The sequence below is a fragment of the Equus quagga genome, chromosome 4 (assembly GCF_021613505.1).
Source record: "Equus quagga isolate Etosha38 chromosome 4, UCLA_HA_Equagga_1.0, whole genome shotgun sequence".
Lineage (NCBI taxonomy): Eukaryota > Metazoa > Chordata > Mammalia > Perissodactyla > Equidae > Equus > Equus quagga.
Genome location: NC_060270.1, coordinates 127096305 through 127112493, shown reverse-complemented (window position 1 = coordinate 127112493; position 16189 = coordinate 127096305). Strand labels below are relative to the sequence as shown.

The 16189-nt window shown below is 38.1% G+C and overlaps 1 protein-coding gene across 3 annotated transcripts in view; it reads right to left on the bottom strand.

The window, feature by feature from the left end:
* The window catches only part of LOC124238235 (inositol polyphosphate 1-phosphatase), a 30267-nt gene extending 24523 nt beyond the window's left edge, over positions 1-5744 (bottom strand). For all 3 annotated transcript variants that reach the window (XM_046658936.1, XM_046658934.1, XM_046658935.1), the window contains exon 1: positions 5562-5744. The gene's annotated coding sequence lies outside the window, so the exon portion shown is untranslated. The remainder of the gene's footprint in view (positions 1-5561) is intronic.
* Between the last annotated feature and the right edge of the window lie 10445 nt (positions 5745-16189).

Here is a 16189-nt window from a genome sequence, read left to right as displayed (position 1 = left end):
AGCGGTGAGGAACCGCCAAGACAGAAGCCTGGGGCTATACTCGACCTGTCACACTCTAGGAAACGGTGCTTAAAACTTTACAGCTCCCAAACTGAACTCATCTTTCTGCTCCCAGCCTGCTTCTGTGGTTTCTAACTTGAGACAGCTCTAGCCCAGACCTCATCCCATGCCCTTGCTTTCACTCACTAGCAAGTCTGCTTGACGCTAGCTTCTCTCCCAGATTCATTTCTAGGTCCATCCCCTTAGGGCTTCTTAGGTCCATGCCATTGCTACTGTTGATTAATTAGTCTCATAATTGTATCTATAATGGCTAAATCAAGAAATAGTTTAAACATGATATTTAGAAGTAAAGAGGCAAATACCAGAAGAAATAGTTAGAAGGTGGAAGAATTTGCCTCTAGGGAGCAGGAATCTGGGGAGGGGAGGTCTGGAGCAGGGGACTGCCGTTTTTGTGAAGTTTGTACTATGATATGAACCTGGTCCATTTCCCGCTTTGCTACCACAGAAGTAGTCCTCCAGCACACATCTCAGTAGATTTCTTGCTTGTTTAAATGCCTTCATTGGCTGCCAATCTCTGATAAGATCAAGAGCAAGCTCCTGGGCATGGCGTTTAAGGCCGGTCTCCCCTCCCATCTGTCAACCATGCCCTTCACACTTGACACCCCATTTTACCACACCACGTCTAGTTTCCTAAATGCACAAACTTGTTTCATACCTTTGTACCTTTATACAGGTCATTTCTTTTGCCTGGAGTGTTCTCTTGCTGCTATAATAATAGCTAGTGGCTCTATGCTAAGTGCTTTTTGGGTTTTATGGCTGTTCATTCTTACATCAGCCCTATGGTAGGTATTACTGTTATCTCCATTTAATAAAGAATAAAACTGTGACTTAGGTTAAGTAATTTACTCAAATATGTACTATGTGGTGAGGCCAAATCTGAATCCAGCAATATGACTCGTATTATATTACCTATTCATGCTTTAAAAACCTTTCTCAGACACTAAATTGGAGCAGGATTAAAAGATTTAAATTTTTTAAGTCTTCAAAGTGCAAGGAGAAAATATAAGTGAATTGCTTTTAATCTCAAAGTAAGCTTGGAACAAAGGGCAAAATTACAAAGAAAAAGTGACAGAGTTGACTACAGAATTTTTAACTTCTTTTATCAAAAAGACCCACAGAATAAAATTAAAAGACACGTAAAAATTATTTAAAAGTTGGCAGTATATACGAAAGATGAGAGTAAAATCCTTATTTAATAAAGAGGTCGTACAAAGAAAATATAAATATCCTGTTAAAAAAAATGGGCAAGAATGTAAATTAGCTAAGTCATGAAAGAAAAATGTAAATGGCCAAACATATTTTTAAGGGAAGTGAAAACTTAAAACAATAATGCACCATCAAGTTGACTGAGAATAAAAGAATACTCAGAGGTAGTGATTTGGGCCAGCCACCCTTGAGACAGGATGCATGGCGAATGACCAGACTCAGTACCAAGAAGGGCTAAATTGCTTCAATGTTTCTGGAGGGCAGTTTGGCAGAATGCAGTAAAAGCCTCAAAAATGTTCACACCCGTTGACTCAAAAGTTACATTTCTGGGAATTCATAATACAGGGATTGACAAATGTTTTCTATAAAAGCCCAGATGGTAAATACTTTAGGCTTTGCAGGCCTCATGTCTCTGTTGCTTTTCTTCTTTGTATGTGTGATTTTTTTAACCCTTAAAAAATATGAAAGCTATTAACTTGAGGGCTGTTGAAAAACAGGTTGTGGCCTGAAATTGGCCTGAGGGCAGTAATGTGGGTAAAGAGTAGACTACGAGAAAGTTCATCACAGTGCATTTGGTAATAGCTAAAAGAGAAAGCAAACTAAATGTCTGAGGATAGAAATTAATTACAACCAAATATGAGGAAACAAGTTTGTAAAACATTTTTAAAAGTTGCAGAATATTTATTGCATGAGACAGTATTCATGATTTATTAAGTGGAAAAATACAGTTTACAAAAAGATGTCTATGTTATCCCCAATACAACGTAATCATGTGTATATCTGCTTAGAAAAAGATCTGGAAAGATATAACACTCTAAGATGTTGATAGTGATCTTGGGGTGGGGGTGTGATTGTAGATACTTGGTTTTTTGTTGTGTGTGTGTGTTTCCGATAGTGAATATGTATTGTTTCTGTAATAAGCAAAAATACAAGAAACTTCCTGCGCAACAACAAAGCACCTTAGTTGTCAATGTGAGAAAATCTTCCGGGAATCCACTCCCCTGATGGAGTTGGTGGCTCTCTCTTCTGTGCTCCCTGAATACATAATGGTCTTTTGAGTACCATTATTTACTTAATTGGAGAATGGTTGATACCATCATTTAGTTAAGGATTTTTCTATTATTGGACATCTGGGTTCCCAGTATTTCACTATTATAAGTATGCTGGTTATTTTCTACTTGCTCTCTGCCAGATCCATTTTCCACCCTTCCCTAGTAAACTCTGTGTTTCAGAAGGCAAAACTTTCCTAGACTATTCCCTCTGGGCTCTCTTGCCATCTGGCTTCCAGGTAGGATTGACCAATGGGTGACACCAACAATAGGTTGGACAGTGGAAAAGAAAAAGGTTGGGGTATTTCTTCCCACCTCTTTTCCTGATTTAGACCTCCTGATTTTGGCTCCTGCAAGGCAGCTTCCCCCCCCCCCCCACTGCTCTGCTAACTTCATCTCCTCCCTGTATCCTTTCAGTCCTAGCGGTGGTAACAACTTCGTACTTTTGCAAGAGACTGGGTACCTCCATGTCTCTTGTCATCTCCATGTCATGTTGTTTCCCGTCACCCGATGCAAAACCTAACCCCAAACTTCTGTAAATAGTCCCTTCAATAAAATCTCTTTTGTTGAAACATCTGTGGAAGTTAGTTCCTGCTAGGACACACTGATATATTAAAGAATGCTGGTGAACATCATAGAACACGAGTCTTTTATTTCTTATGCAACAGGCCCTGGGTATTCTCAGATTTTACATTGGAGCTTTTGACTATTCGCAAGATAATTATAGAATGATTTACAAGTTTCCTGAAGTGGGAATTTGAATTAATAACTGTGAGGCTAGTTTTTGGGAATGTAATACTCATTACTGTTCTCCAGTAGTTTTTGAGAAGTAACACTCCATTGCATTTTATTGAAGAAATCATACACTACAGTATGGTAGTGTTCAAATATTGATGTTTTCAGTGGAATCTTTAAGAAAATATTCTTATATCAAGTCGACATATAAATGAGGTAAACATCACATGCAGAGTTAGGGGAAACTTCTTCCTCATCTTTGAGGCAGACTTTGGGACACCCTGCAGAATTCCAAGGCTCCTTGGAACACAGTTTGAAAACACAGATTAGGAGAGTCCAAGAGTCAAGAAGATATATCCTTCATAAATATCAGGGGTCTATTGTATTTCTTTAGGTTAGATTGCTAGAATTACACGGTCAATAATGTAACTTTGCCAAAACACTCTTCACTGTGAATGACGTTGCCTATCTTATTACCACATCTATTATCAAATACACACAAATAAAAAACCTCTCCTAATTTCTCATCAAAGTTTTAGCTGCATTTTTATTATTAACGGGAGAATTTTTTTCCATGTCTATTCGCCATTTATATTTCCTTTTCCCCTCTTCCTTCCCCCCTTTTTAGCCTCCTTTTCACGTTTGACCATTTCTCTATTCATTCAATACCTATTAATTCCCTGTATTGCATCTGGGCATTATGCTAACGGATATAAAAGGTAAACAATACAGTTATGCCTCTGCCCTCACGGAGCTCACAGACTAGCAATATTGTAGTCTTATTATTTATCTTATTTAATTCAATTAACAATATAGTAAGTATGGCGACACTTTGTCACATTTATTATGGATAATTTTCTTAGTTTATCTTTTAATTTTATTGAAGGGTTTTTATTATCTACAAAATTTAAAAATTTTTATGTTGTTAAATCTATGGATCTTTGTTTCTATGTCTAGAAAATTCTTTTTAAAGCAAAGGTCAGATCAATATTCACTTATATATCTCCTAATATTTTTACTATCTGATTCTTAAGGTTTAAGTCTTCAATAATCTGGAAGTTATTTTGAGAAGCTCTAACTTGATTTCCTCCCCAAATATCTAGCCAATTTTTCTGACATCATTACTGAACAAACATCCTTTTCCCACTAATCTGTGATGACCCATGTATCATGCGTTAAGTTCGTTTATGCACTAAGGCCATATTTCTGGGTCCTCTATTTTCTTTCATTTATCCTCCTTTGGATTACTGTGCCAATGTCATAGCTTTTTAATAGCAATAGGGTAACTCTCCATCAAAATTCACTTTTTCAAAATGTTCTTAGTATTTATGCTTTCAGATAAAATTTATTGACTATGTTTAATGGACTTTTTCCTGGTTATAAAAGTAATGCTCTATGAAGAAAAGTTTGTGGAAACTTTGAAAAGATGGGAAAAATATAAAGAAGGAAGCAAAACCCACCCCAATACTATAACTGTTAACGTTTTGGAGTATAACTTCCATCTTCTCTGTGTGAAAGTGTGTGTTATTTTTACAAATATTACTAAACATATTGTTTTGTAAACTGTCGTTTAATCATCATATATGAGTATTTTACCATGCTATTAAATATTCCTTTGAAATATTATTTTTAATGACACATTAGCTAAGGCCTCTAGAGTAAGGATCAATAGTAGCAGTGTCAGCAGGCAGCTCTCACAGTCTTTCTAGACTGAGTCATTTCCTTTACTCGGTCGCATCAAAACCAGCACTGATGTCACCAATTGTTGTTACATAGATCAACATTTCACAGCTGCTGCTGCCGTAACTCATAACTTGAAATCAGCTGCTAGAAACTTAAAATTGGTTTTAACTGTAGTTCACTGGGTTACAATGAGTTTTGCAGCATTTGCCACCTACATCTCTTCTGTTAGGGATATATAATAAATGATTTGACTGTAGGCTATTAGACAGTTAACAAATACAGAAAAATGTGGGTTACCCAAACAAGGACTACATTTGAATTGATTTAGTTATAACTTATTCCCAGCACCACATTGCCCAATCTTATATTTGTGTTCCTTTAAATCATTAACTTAATATAAATCATTTATACTTGCCTTAGAAAAGACTGAATAGCTCTCATGAAAACTAAGCATAGCTCTGATTTCTTAAAAGGATTTGAGGAAGGAATCCTTAACATTTATGATAAAATATTTAAAACTCTGAGTTTTTCTTAAGTTACCAGTACAAGTTTACTAAACTATATAAACTAAGGGGAGTTGAATGTAGTAGTGAGGACTACAAGTAGCTGAGATATCAAAAGCAAAGGGTACGTTTCTAGAACAAGTCATGCAGGTATATTTATAGTCACTTCTCGATGTACGGGAATATAGGCTTTTCTCTAAGAAGGTTTCACTGGGTCTGAGTATTTATCTTTATTCTATCACACTACACACACACACACACACACACACACGCAGTGTATATACGTTAAACTTCATAAAATGGGAATTATCTTTTTCTCACTTACCTTTCCACAGAAGTGTTGCTTACTGAATTCCCAGATGTAAAATATAGTAAATGCCAAAGGCTTGAAGTGTATGGATTCTTAGGATCTGAGTTCCCCTCTGTCTGAAGGGAATTAAAGGCTGGAAATTGGAGAGCAAAAAGTTCAGAGGGGGGACGCTGGATTGCTTTTCCCTGCACTTCATCTGAACATTCCTTAGTAAACGGCCCAGCCCAGCCTCTGCTGATTAGGTGTCGAGTTCTTTGCTGTGCAGTACAAAGGTTATCCTCTGGAGCACACATATTATCAATGACTCATTTCCTTCAATTCTTAAACTTTCCTGAATATTTTCTTGTTTACTTTGGCTATCCATGGAAGACCCTAAATTCAACTAATTGTTGAATCCTCCCTGATACTCTAGTTTGTAAGAACATTTTATGGTATACTTTGTTTTCTTGAATATTTACGTCATGATTGTTTATTCTTTTTGTGTATTTGGCTTTGGAATAAGTTTGCCTAGTTTTATTTTTAGAACTGTTAACAATTTCTATATTCTACTTTTGGGATCTTATTTGGCAAATATGAACATGAAATTAATTTCGTAGGGTATAGTGTATTAAAAATCTTTTAATTTCTTACGCATTCAAAAATAGAACTTTACAAGGCTTCTTTGAAATGTCCAATACACGGAATCAAATTCTTTTCCTAAACCACACCCATTGTATTGCCTCCACACCTCATATTACCAAATTATTCTGGCAAAAACTTAAGCCAACAAGAGACTGGGAAGGCAAGAGGAGACAAGAAGTAGATCTCGCTTGTGCTGATTATACTGTGTTTTTAATTTGTTAAGTAATTTCCTTTGTGATATATAAAGTGCCTCATCATTTAGGTAATATTTGGAGACATATTAAATGTATTTAAGCATATGGGACTGTACTATTACTCCTAATACCTTACAACAAAAAAATAATTTTAGCTTTCAAAATGCCTTTACACATAATGAATCTTTGATCCTAAATGCTTTTCACATGTTTTTTAATAGGATATTCTGACACTGAAATGTTTGCTTATTGTGATTAGTCTCAAGTTTCCCCAAATGAAATGTTATAAATGGAAAGAAAACAATGGAAAATTAGAACATACACGTGTCTCCTGGTTTGTTTGGGGTTTTTTTTGTACTTACTTCACATAGTTTCTTTCTTCAGCTCATTTTTTCCCCTCTTTTTCCACAAGAAAAATTAAATATATTACCTGACGTATACAGTTAAATTTTATCTTGGAAATAGCAGCAAATGCGGTTCAGCAGATGCTTCTGTGAGGACCAAGGAGTTAAATGAAAGGTGCAGACCACAGCTTGATGTCAAGATGAGGAAAAGAAAGGAAATTCCCAGTCACCATTCACTTCTCCAGTGCCATTTTTGGTCTCCCGCTCTCCATCCCTTTAGATAATCTTGTTTTCTGGGTGAGTATGGAGGTTTTGACCTTAACATACTCCAGAGTCTAGGAGGAGATCAGTGTAAAGAAGCAGCTATCTCTAATTTGTTGTTGTTGTTGCTGTTGAAGTCAAAACTTAAAACTTGAAAAAAAGAAATCTTTGACATACCGTTTACCATAAATCTCTCATCAGCTGCAATTTATTTCCTACCTCATCCACTTTGAATTTTAAAAAGATATACCAAATATTGCCTTCCTCTATCTTTTTGCTCTAAGTGACTCTGGTGCTCCTAAAAATAGGCAGAAATTATACAAGTTTCAATTGATTTTACCTCTAATAATATGACATGAAAATTTTCTCTTTCCTTAGTTCTTTCTTTATCTTCCATTGGGACAGTGAATATGACATGAATAGTAGAAGGTCTCACCAACCACACACCAGAACAATATAAAAGTGACTCTGGAAAGAACTCAAAGTTTTCCCATAAGAGTGAAAACACATACTATCTTGACACTCATTTGATTTTATTTCTTTTCTCCAAAAGAAATATCAAATACTAGGGAATCTAATGTTCATCAGGGGAAAGTATATGCATACTTTAAAACAAATTTTAATCTAATTACATATTATCATTGCTATGTGTGCATACATAAGAACAATTGTAGGGAAACCCAGAAGAGTTTAACGGCCATAATTATTACAAAAGATCTTCCTGATTACAGTTCCCTGTGGGACTTGCTAACATCACAGAATTTGTAATTCAACTCACCAAATTTGGTAGGACAGGTCAATCTACTCATTTGGGGATGTTTTAGTGGCAATTTTAAATACTTATTGCTAAACTGAGATCCTCAAGACTGTATTTACATAATATGCATATTTTAAAATAATGAAGATAATTTGACATTGCATATCAGAAATATTCCAATTGTTAGAAATACACAAATAGATATTGCACTATTACTATGTACCAAGGTTTATGTTCTTTGAAAATAGAGTGCAAAGTTTTTATAATATCAGTGTTATTTCTTATGTTGTGTCTGTGTTATGTATGTATTTTTAATTATTAGGGATACAATTTGGCATGCAATATCAAAATTAAGCAATGTATTAAAGCTTTTTTCTAAGAAATCTGGTTTGGAGAGACTACCTTAGGGAAAAACATAAGCCTTTCAATCTTCTTTGATGCAATATATGCACCACCTGGTGACAACTCAATGTACTAAAGAAAAAACTTGTGCAAAACAGTTGGTTTTGTTTAATGTTTTGTATTTCCTTAAAAATCACTTTTATTTTTGTTAGAAGACAACTATCTGTTCTCAAGATAAGCAATAGAAAATATAAATAATTATAGAGAAGTAGCGAATCACCCTTATTTCCACCACCATCCAAGGATAACCACGATTAATATTTTCAGTAGGTATTCTTCTAGAATGTTTCTGTGCATATATACAAACTTTTTTTTCTATCAGAAACCATCTTTATTTTTAAAATTTCCTATTTTATTAATGCTACTATCTATATCAGCTGCTATTTGAATCAATACCCTGGGCATGGATACTGGTTGATGATCTGAGAAATAAGCCATCATTGCCTGCCAAACCCACATAATCCTGGAACCCATAAACGTCTCCAGTATCCAAACAGATGATTAAACCCCATGGCCTCTTGATTCAAGGTGACGCATTCATAGATCGAAAAAGTTAAATTAGGCTAATCAGATTGCTGTGCTGAGTTCAGAAAATAAGAAACAGATTGGCTTGTTGGCAAGTGTTATAAAAGCAAAATGAATAAGTAAATAAATAACTATTTAAAAGTCATATTGTGAGATGACATCATGAGGTAGACTTGGGATCAGACAAGCCAAGGCAAGTCAAAATCTCTTAAAAGTGAAGTTAGTATGAAGGCACAAAAAAGATACAGGAAAGGGTATGGGAAGCCAGATGTGTTTTCTCTGATCCACTGGCCATGCTTCAGAGTGATACTGATAGAATTTTAAAAATCTGATTATGTCATATTTCTGCTTAAATACCCTTAAAGGTGGCTTCACAGGCCCTTTGTTTCCTGATTCCACCCTATGTTTCCAGTGCTACTATCAGAATGCTGGAGTCCCATGTTTTGTTCCATCTGTGCAGAGTTTTTCTATATCTAAAACAGTCGCTTCCTCTGAGAAGACTTCTCTGGTTCCTAGACTATGACAGGTGGTCCTAATATTTGCTTCTGTAGCATCATGTAACCTCCAAGGCTGCAGGGCCCAACACCTAACACAGCACCTGGATCATAATAGGCCCTCAATGACTTGACAAAGCACCAAGAGAAAAGCAGACATCCCGCAAGTCTGCATGAGATTCCATGTAGCCAAAGAGAGAGGGAGATAGCAAAGAAAGGGCACTCAGATGTGGCTCAACCTCTAAGATTTTTCAGATCCAACTTTGGTCTATGTGATCCTTTCAGTAACTCTGCTATAACGAAGAAGGTCCAGTCCTGTTCGCTGAGTTGCACACAATGATTAGCAGAAGCATACAAAAGGGTAAGGGTAAAACTCAAAATATTGAACAGCTGTGGTACACCACAGTGCTGTGAGGGCAACTCTAGGCATGACAGCCTGCAGCAGGCAGTCCCAGCCAAGGGAGGAGCAGCCTGATAGCCACCAGGCAGATGCCTTCTCGTATGCAATCTCTATTGCCAGAGGTACTATTTTCCTAAAAAGGACATGGCCCACTGTGAACACATGGGGATAAGGTCTAGTGTAGACAGCTGTGGCCAGCTGGCTGGCAGGCACTGGGTTGATTTCCCCAAGAGCGCCCACCTGGGGCTCCTTGGGGCAAGGGTGACTGGGTTGGCTGACAGTGCACAGTGGGTATTTACTAATTGAGTTTTCAATATCTTAACAATCATACAGCCATACTGTGGCGACTCACTTGTGGAAGGCTTATTTAACTTGCTTTGTGTATTGAGCATGAGGGAAGGGAAAGGATTCAGATTTCATTACTCAATCTGGGGCATCTCCAAAACCTTGGGGTCCATAAGGCCACTTGTCTGTGCCTATAATACAAGGGCAAAAATGGTAAATGCCTTAAGAGAAGTGCTGTTGAGTCATAGGCCCCATAGTATCTGATACTGCCCACCTTGTTCCATATAAGAAAGGGTGTTGATACCCTTTTGGAATCCATAAGTTGAGATTAACATTATCTTCTGGAGTCATTGGATCAAGGTCTTTTTTCTGCACTTCTTGTTAGTAATAGTCAAATGATGCCTTTTGTCTTGGCCTCCAGTTGTATGACCCAGTTTCTTTTGTTTGGGAAGACGCCTGGAACTTTGTGTAGGTGGTCTAAGTTCTGTGCATCCTGCATTTAGCTCTGGCCAGAGGGATACACTGAGACCACCACATTCACAGCCTTGAGGTGGAGACCAATGAGATCATTGTAGGCCAGGATCTTGCAGTGGGGCTTTGGCAAAGAAGAACATTGACGTCAGAATGCTCTTCCCACTTCACAAAATTTTAGTCAACTCAGGTGTGAACAGAAGGTGAAATGAGCCAGTTTCAGCACCCTACCAAGATGTGTGAAAGAAAGGAGAGGAGGGTTGAGACTTAAGACTTCCAACTCAACCCATGAGCAAGGAAGCAGGGTAGAGCTGACCAGGTAGCACAGCCCCAGGCCAGTTAAAGTTAAGAAAAGGCACAACTCCAGAAGTTCTTCCAAAAGTGGGCTACTGGGACAGTCGGAGTAAGCATCTTGTTCCTAGCATTGGCAGAGATCCCTGATTCGTCGCGGAACCTGGGGAAAAGGGGGTGGGGAAGTTGGGTGCAATGAGGGGCCTCAACCTGACAGTGGTGACATTTTGGCAGACTCTCCGGAGCCCTTCATTGATTACAAATCATTGATTTCCAAGAAGGGAAAGTAGGAGGGGGTCACTTCCCTGCCATTCAGCCCTTTGTGGACCTCTGGATAATCTTTCACACGTTGTGTATGCATAATCCAGGGAGCATCTGTATTTTGAGAAATAAATTTTGCAATCTTATTTTTCCATACTAATGCCAAGTTCACACTGATTAAAATACACAGGGTTATTTGTATGCAAAATCTCTTTCTTAATTAATTAACTAGTATATCAAATTTGTATGCCGGCTTATCGTGTTCCCAGCCCTAGGTTTCTGAAAGATTCGGACAACATATACGACGCAGTTCCTAGCCTCAAGGAATGTACAGCTTGTTTGAGAGAGAAAACTAGAATTCAACAAACAATTAAGCAAAAAGTGAGTGATGAACTATGATACTGATTAGAAGTATTATTTAAATTCAGGAAAGGAGAGCCAAGTACAGGTTAGAGTAAGAGACTATTGCAGGAAGAGAAGACCTAAGGTAGGCCTTCGGGAAGGAGAAATTTTAGAAGAGGGTGAAAGAACGGCTTTTCCGGTATGAGGAATCCAGTGAGCCAAGGCACAGAGGCAGAAAATCAACATTATGTGCTCAGGGACATCTAGGTGAGATGTGTGACAGTAATGAGAGCAGATAATGAGAAATACGGTTGGGCAGCTAAGGTGGTATCCTGTTTCTTTTGCCTCAAAAGTCACTCAGATGAACTCAGTGTTATAGACCACTACTGTTCAATAATAATGCCACCTATGTAATTTAAAATTTTCTATAGTCACATTGAAAAAAAAAAAGAAACAGACGAAGTTAATTGCAATAATATATTTTCCCTAACCCAATATATCCAAAATATTATCATTTTAACACATGCTCAATATATAAATTATTTTACATTGCTTCAGTTGTTAAATTTAAATAAAAAAAAAATCAGTTCCTCAGTTGCACTAGCCGCATTTCAAGGCCTCAATAACCACATGTGTCTAATATTGGACAACACAGCTATGGACAATTGTGAGATTATTTAGCAGCTGAATAATAAGTCAAAAGTGGTATTTTAGGAAGATTTGTTGTCAGTAAAATGCAGAGTGAAATGGAGAGTGTGATGGTTGTGGGAGAAGAGAGAAGTTAGATCTGGAATGGCTTACATGTGGATACTAGAATGGTAGCAGTGGGGTGTTAAGAGCAGAGGGCAAATCTGAGAGATGTTTCAAAGAAATACTTGGTATGTTTTGATAACTGATTGGCAAAGAGAGAAGAAAAAAAATTCAAGAGTGGTAGACAGTCTCCAAACAGCCCTCAATGATCCTTGCCTCCTAGTACTCACACCCTAGTGTAGTCTGCTCCCACACTGTACCAGGAGTGGTCTGTGTGACCAGTAGAATAAGGCAGTAGTGATGGTATGTCACTTCCAAGATTGGGTTACAAAAAATACTATGGCTTCTCTCTTGGTGGTTCTCCCTCTTGGAACACTGGGTCTGGAGAGGGCCAGCTGCTACATTGTGAGCAGCCCCAGGGAGAGGCCCAAGTGGTGAGGAACTGAAGCCTGCCAACAACCTGTGAGTGAGTTTGGAAGTGGGTCCTCCTGCATTCAGATGACTGCAGTACCAGCCAGCCCTTGACCGCAACCTCAGGAGAGACTGTTAACCAGGACTACTCAGCTAAATCTCCCCCTGATTCCTGAGGCTCAGAATCTGTGAGAAGTGATAAATGTTTGTTGTTTTAAGTTGCTAGATTTTGGGGTAACTTGTAACAGCAAAAGATAATGACTACATCAACCAATTAAAAAAAAAGATAACCCAATTTAAAAATGGGCAAGAGAATTGAACAGTCACTTTAGAAAAGAAGATAATAAGTATATGAAAAAGTGTTCAATATCATTAGACACCAGGGAAATGCGAATTAAAACCACAATGAGATAACACTGCATACACAACAGCAGGCTAAAGTTAAAGACTGACAATGCAAAACGGTAATGAGGATGTGGAGCAACCAGAATTCCTATTTTTTGAATTAAGATATAATTCACCCATTTAAAGTATGCAACTCAATGGCTTTTAGTATAGTACAACCAACACCACCATACATTTTAGAATATTTTTATTACTCCAGAAAAAAACCCCATACACTTTAGCTGTCACCCTCCAATTGTCCCACCACCTCTCTGGAACCATAGGTCACCCCTAGTCTACTTTCTATCTCTACACATTTGCTTATTCTAGACACTCATATTAATAGAATCATACAATATGTGGTCTTTTGTGACTGCCTTCTTTCACTTAGCGTAGAGTTTTCAGAGTTTACCCATGTTCTATTATGTATCAGTAGTTCATTTCTTTTTATTGCCAAATAATATTTCATTGTATGGATGTGTCACTTTAAAAAAAAATCCATCAGCTGACAGACACTTGTGTTATTTCCACTTTTTGGCTATTATGAATAATACTACTGTAGACATTTGTGTGGAATATGTTTTCATTTCTCTTGGCTATCTATCTAGGAGTGAAACTGCTAGGTCTTATGGTAACTCTGTGTTTAACCATTTGAGGGACTGCCAGACTTTTTTCTGAAATGGCCACCCATTTTACATTCCCACCCGTAGTGTATGAGGATTCCAATTTCTCCATATCTTCACCAACACTTGTTATTATCTATCTTTCTGATTACAGCCATCCCAGTGGGTGTAAAGTCATATCTCATTACATATTTGATTTACACTTCCCTGATGGCTAATCATGTTGAGCAACTTTTCATATGATTATTCATCATTCGTATATCTTTGGAGAACTGTGTATTCAGATCAGTTGCCAATTTTTTTTTTTTTTTTGAGGAAGATTAGCCCTGAGCTAACATCTGCTGCCAATCCTCTTCTTTTTGCTGAGGAAGACTGGCCCTGAGCTAACATCCGTGCCCATCTTCCTCCACTTTATATGTGGGACGCCTGCCACAGCATGGTTTGCCAAGTGGTGCCATGTCCACACCCGGAATCCGAACTGGCGAACCCCAGGCCGCCAAAGCAGAACATGCACACTAAACCACTGCCACCAGGCCGGCCCCAGTTGCCAATTTTTTAACTGGGCTATTCATCTTTTTTTATTATTGAGTTTTAATAGTTCTTTATGTATTCCAGATACAAGCCCCTTATCAAAAATATCATCTGCAAAAATTTTTCCCATTCTTTGGATTGTCTGCAACTAGAATTCTTAGTCCAAAATGATATAAACACATTTGAAAAAGGTCTTGTGTTACATAATTTGCCCAAGCTCATGAAACTAGTAGTGTGCTAGGGGCAGGACAGGACCAGCTATACAATTTGCAGGGCCTAGTACAAAATGAAAACACAGGGCCTCTTATTCAAAAATTAAGAGCAGAGCATTAAAGCAAATGCAGGGCACTTCTAAGCATGAGACCTTGTGTGACACATGTTGTAAGCACATGAAGCTAGAGGGACAGAGAAGATTTGAGTCTTGGGCCAAGCTCTTTCCAATAACACATGCTGGGTCAGATGATTTGTTCATTTATTGTGCACACTGAATGAGACATGCTGGCAATGTCAGATGGTGATGTCAAATAGCGATGTCCCATAGCCATTTAAAAACTGAATTTGCAAAAAACCTACGTATCCTTCAAAGCCCAATTTGTGATACTTTCTCCAAAGTTCTTAGCTAGAATCTGCACAATATTGTATGAAACTGCTTTTCCTAAAATCATTTTTATAACATTTCAAAATTTTCCCATCCTTGAAATGAGTCAGAGGTTTAAGGACTTAGGAAACTTAATATGTATTTTCCTTGAAAATTGCATTTTGGGGGCCGGCTCCATGGCCGAGTAGTTAAGTTCGCGCGCTCCACTGCGGCGCCCAGGGTTCAGATCCTGGGCGCGGACACGGCACCGCTCGTCAGGCCACGTTGAGGCGGCATCCCGCATCTCCCAACTAGAAGGACCTGCAACTAAGATATATAACTATGTACTATGTAAGGGGTGGGGGGGTTGGGAAATAAAGCAGAAAAAAAAAGAAAAAAAGATTGGCAACAGTTGTTAGCCTAGGTGCCAATCTTTAAAAAAAAAAAATGAAAATTGCATTTTGATCCATCTCACAACTCATTTGATATCTGATATTTATCATATCTTGACACTTCAGTGAAAACTTTCAATTTAACATTCTGTCACAGTAATTACCTAGAGAGAATAATTTATCGTTATGCACGGCTGTCTTATCCACCAGACCACAGGCTAGGACTGGCTCAATCATCTTATTTACTTTATTCAGGTTATCACTTGTATATTACTGGCCCAGAAAGGCCTTTTCTGGCCATCTTATCCAAGGAGGCATTCCCAGTCACTTGTTAGAGATAAAGATAGTATCTTATTGTGGAATATAAAATTCACAAAGGCAGAATCATTTACTCTTTGTTTCTTCTGATATTTCTAGCCCCTTACTGTTCCTAGCATAAATTACAAAAAAATCCAAAAACCAAAAAGCAAAACTGCATTACAGATCAGGAGTTCCTTCTGTGACGCTTCGTTTGTCACCTGTTCAGTGGGTATTTGGTGATTATATGTGACCTAGATTAGAAGAGTAACTTTTGATCAAAAACTTGACAATATCTTCTTAAATGTCAAGGAACTAAGACTAACCCCTTCAACTTCTTTCTTTTCAAAATTCCTCACTGAATTCCTTCTTTCAGATAAGCATGTCAATACTTTAGTGGTGAAGAAATGTTTGCTGCTGGACATCTGGGTGTATCTGGATGCAGAGGAACATTCTTCTGAATCAACAGTGTATCCTAGCGGATAGGTTAAATCTTGATTTGTTTAAGCATTAGCTACTTTCTGAATGTAATTATGCTTTCACTGATAACAGTAGTTTTTAGTTTAGTTGGTGAGACGTAATAGCACCTCTTAATGAGACAATTCTTGTCCATCACTGAGGAAGAATGGAGAAGTTACGACTTTTCCAAAAAACTGGAAATAGCTCAGTCTTAATGTGAAAGGAGTTCTGCTGTGTTGGGTTAGGAATAAAGCACATCGATGTCCTCCCGTTATCAAGTATATTTCACCTGTTTGATTCTCAAAGAGAAGAATACTAGGTTTACATTTTTAATTAAAATTCCTTAGAAGTCTTTCGGGTCAATCCCTGCTAGTCAAATTAAGCAGGCCAAGCCTAGACCACTACGTCTTTTCCCCAGCGGCCCCACTAGAGAGCCAAGTCTTTAGGCCCAGCCGGCCCGACTCTGCTCTCTGCTGGAGCCTTCTGTCCAGCCCCGGCCCCGCCCCGGCCCCGGCCCCGCCCCGCCCCCGCCCCGGCCCCGCCCCGCCCCCGCCCCGGCCCCGCCCCGCCC